Consider the following 4,941-nt stretch of genomic DNA (forward strand, 5'->3'; position numbering starts at 1 on the left):
ATGCAAATGTGGACGGTACCCCTGAATTCAAAGCATCAACATTCATCTACAAAATAATTCCACAAGAAATATGTTTTGGTGGCAAAAGGTTCCTTAACAGCCTTGTTGTTTAGAATTCATTACTTGTGAGTTGCTTACCTTTCTTAGCATCCCTATTTGTTTAGAATTCGTTATTTACAAGTTGTTTACCTTTCTATTGCTACGTGTAGCCCGTCTTTCAGGATGGAATAGAAATACTTTACGTAATAAGTCATTTATAAAAAAAATGTCTTTAATTTTCAATTTCAATAATTTCTCACTTTGCAATGGAACATATCAGTACTAATTTGATGGCATGACCATTTCCAAACACTTTGTGTGCCCGAAGAAACTTCTTGGGATCATCCTTTAGAAAATGTGGAGCCAACACACGTTTCTCTCAACATTTCTTTCTGTGGATCTTGTAATTTTGGATGATGTCTCACGCTTCCTAGCAGATTTATTTACATTTACAAAATTATTGTGTGAAGTATTTGAGGACAACCATAAGGAAGTATGTTTCTTATTAATAAAGGACTAAGGGTGCCCAATGGAGGAGAAATCTTGTTCGACCTTTCCCTCACCTTGTCGAACTTATTGTTCAAATAAGCCAAACAATTTTTTCTATGTGTAATGCAACCTCGTGGACATTGCATCTTGATGTGCTAACAAAAATAAAAAGTTAAAAGAAAAATGTTAGCATATGTTGTTGCTTATACCTAAATTATGCTTGGATGATCTCCCTTGAAATGTTCGTTGTCAGGGGAAACAATGTTCCATGCCAATGAGTCCTAGTTTCCATCTATGTAACCTTCAATACCTTCAGTGGATTTGTAGGATCAACTCCCAACTCATTTTTTTCTCTCTTTTAACGAATCCCTTCATGAGAATTATAAGTATTTTATCTTCTCCTCATAAAATCTGAAAATGAATTGATGCTCACCTTCAACTCATCATACTCTCTCTAGGCCCTAACATGCTCCTTCACAAAATTTGGTTTCACTTTTTTTTTTTTGAAGTCACGTTTTAAGTTGAAATAGCTCTTGGGATCGTGACGCTCTATGTTATTATTTCTACATAAAGGCACCCAGATTTTGGAAAATATTGCATCTTCTACAAGAGCTTCAAATGTGAGAAGAGAGCCATCATCATCAGATAAGTAGCAAGGGACCTTCTCTACAAGATAATTAGCTACAATAATATAAATAATAGTATTGGTAGTAAAAACATGAGGCTCCTTGTCTGGATTAGCAGTAGAGACAAACACACCAATCCTTGGAAGATTAAATCTCCCTATTGGGTTTGAGGGCTTGGATCCTCAAATATCTCATTGAGAACATTCAAATTATTCATTCTATTTACATGACAGAGCTTGAAGATTTGGTGCATAACCCATGATAAATAAAACTAAATCTCACATACCAATGAAAAACACTATAACCACATTGCATCATTATTGGGATGTTGAATCTTAAATATGAGGAAGAAACAAAGTGCTACAAGAAGGAATAGCATCTACAATATGCAAACAAAAGAAGCATCAACAATCACAATAGCTTGATATCTATCTCTCTTCTTGCATGCCCTTCATTCAATCCATTTTCTCTTGTGGGCTAATTTGTTGCAAGAATCTAATATATATCTTTGCTCAAGTGTTTTCATTTCTAAACAACACTGATTTTATTTGGAAATCACAACCCATTCTCATTCAGTCCATTTGACTCATTTCTTAGGTAAGAATTTTGCAGAAATCTATGGAAATTTAAATCATTGACTCATTCTTTTAATTTATTTGATACAATACATTAATATGGGATTATATCACTGCACTGAGAGCCGATAGATTAGTAGTATGTGATTGGTAGCCAAGATTTAATGAAGCCATGGATTGTGGAAATTTTTATGCTAATTTTGAATGCATATATTTCTAAAATTGATGGTGATGTTCCTTGTAATAGATTGGTGTTTGGATTAGTGTGCATTTTATCACAATGAGCTTGTATTCCTTGTGGACAGGTTCCCTTGGACCTCGTGGGGTAAGTGTTTTAGTTTATAGGTAGACATCTATTTCTAAGTCAATTTATTGGTCCTTGAAACTCTGATAAACTTGGGGTGAGAAGTTCTTTGGTGTTCCAGTATTCTTTCTTCACTATAATATGGTTGATCACTTTATGGAAATCAATCAAGAATGTCATTACCATCATTTTTCTTCTCATTTTGTGTTTGTGAATTGTGCATCATACTTTTATTTTTAAATTACTTCGATTACAGACATAGGAGCAAAATTGTGTGGACAATGGAAGAATGTGTAGTAATTTGTCAGGTGCCATACTTCCCAATGCAAATTAGGGGAAAACATTACATTGGTACATTTGTTTTAGTGGCAAAGAATCGTGAATATTAACACCATCAGGAACCCTTTCATGAAGAGCTTCCTAGGCTCTACCTATGCCTAATTTTTATTACACTCTTGAGGATATTGTATTTGAGGTTGCAAAGAAAAAAGGAGGATTACCTTGGACCATTCACTACTCGACACACATATTTGTCTTCTCTCCTTGGAGCTTGATGAATGTTTTAGGCACACTGTGTGTTTACACTGCCATTTGCAAACATGAGGGATTGTATTTCAAATACCGAGGGAGCAATATTTCGTGGGAACAACTTATCATGCATATGTTGTAGAATTGATTGTAGAACAGGAAATTTGGGCTGCCACAGATCCTTATCCAAATAACAAGACCTTTATTTGTGCTAATGGAGACATGTATAAATTGAAATGCCTCTTGAGAATACTCGCAGAGAAATTTGATCTGGAACCATTACAATATGAGGGTGAAGGTTTCAGTTTGGCCAAGGAGATGAAAGACAAAGGTTCAGTCTTGGATGTAATTGTTAAGGAAAATAAGCCCTTGGATTGAGCACTTGGGAAAGAAGTTTCACATGCCTCTATTTTGAGTAGATTGATTGTACTACATTCAACATTAGGAATTTTTTTCACTCAAATTTGGTTATAGTTAGATCACATAACATATCACATCTTTCTTCATCTATGCTCTTCTTCCATATGCACTACCGACTTACGACGGTTCCTTTGCAACATCTGGTGAAAATGCTAGTATAATTATCTTAAAGACAAGTATTGAGAGGCTTCATTTTTTTTAGATAATTATGATAGCTTGATCGAGTTATAGGGTGGATTGAGCCTCTATTTAAGCATGTTAAGGGATTGATCCAGGGTTTCTTAAACCCTCAATTGAGCTATTTGGAATTTGAATTTCAAACACTCCATTGAGCATTTTAAGTGCTCAAGGGCCTAAAAAGGATAGTTTTAGCTCCTCTTTTGTAGATTTCTCTGCAACACTATCTCGTACCCTAGATGACTGTAATCAAAATTTGTCCTTAAGTGGCGGAGTTGATCATGTTGGATTCAGGAAGGAACCCTCTATCCAATGGCATATGAGTTTGACATTTTCGAATTCATATGATATTTTTTATCTAATTTCTTTTAAACATAATGCTTGAAACTTTTTTGGATAGTTTCAAAGGGGATGAATAAAAAATCAATAACATAAAATATACATAATGAAAAAAATTCAAAAAATACCATTATCTTTGTTTACGAGTCCTCTTGAAAAGGGTACTCTTGTTTTTTCAATTTATTTAAAGAGTTGAAAGAAATCTTAAGTGAGCACATTTATCTCCAAAATACAATTGAAATATTAGTTTGTCAACTTCAAAAATGAATAAAAAATATTTTTTTCATAAAAAATAATATTTTAATATGAAAAACTTAGTTCTTTATCTGTAGATCATGCTTTTATATATATATATATATATATATATATATATATATATATATATATATATATATATATATATAGATATATATTAAAAAATACACATTTTAGACTATGTTATGCTACATGAACACACACATATCTCTTAAGTTTTATAAAAATTTGCAAAGACATATATTGTATTTAATGGAAAATTAAGAGATTATACAATACTAACTTTTTTTTTCAAATAATATCATTAGGACAACAATATAATTCTCCACATATAGTTACTCCAAATAAGGAAAATTTTAGGGGCTAATATTCGCAGGTGGGCTAATATTCCATGCTTTTTCCAAAAAAATTCCTCAATTTCCATTTTTCTAAGAATGAATTTGCCCAAATTTTATAGTATAAAATTATTTTACCTTAAAAATCATTAATATTATGTATTGTCTAATATAAAACAATTAGAAATCTAAACATTTTAACAAAATTATCATCAAACATTTTAATATTTGGATATTAGGAATTAGTAAGATTGGCCAAGGTTGCTAATCTTTAATATAAACTTCCATCCTTAAAAGTTTCGTTGCTTCGAATCAAAACTTAGAATGCTTATATGAATTTTGAGGGCTTCAATTTAATAAAAGAGGAAAAAATTGAAACTTCATGGTCACATTTGGCCCAAAAGTGTAACCCACCTTCATAGGGTGAATGTGATATGGAGAAAATTGAAACCTCATTGTCACATGTAGCCCAAAAGTGTAACCCATCTTGATAGGGTGAATGTGATATAATTATATGTTTCTATGTATGTTTTTAATTTCAAACTAGGCTATCACCTAGAGAGATCAAATCTCTAAGTGCAAACCTCTTTTTCAAGTGCAAAAATTGAGAAAATGTTTTACTTCGAGAGATTTGATTCAGATAAGTACTTGATAGATGCGAGGTTAAGATAAATCTACACTGGTTTATATCCATCTTAATAATAAATTTAGCAAACTTAAAAATAACTAAAACCAAGAAAATAATGAAATTTAATATTTCTCCTCTATTTATTTATTTATTAAAACTAATTTTAATTACCAAATTAATTTAGAAATTAAATTTTAATTAACAAATTTGAAAATTCTATTTTTTT

The sequence above is a fragment of the Pinus tabuliformis genome, chromosome 6, assembly GCF_031772625.1.
Source record: "Pinus tabuliformis cultivar Carrire ecotype Pingquan chromosome 6, CPIR1, whole genome shotgun sequence".
NCBI classification, from domain to species: Eukaryota; Viridiplantae; Streptophyta; class Pinopsida; order Pinales; family Pinaceae; genus Pinus; species Pinus tabuliformis.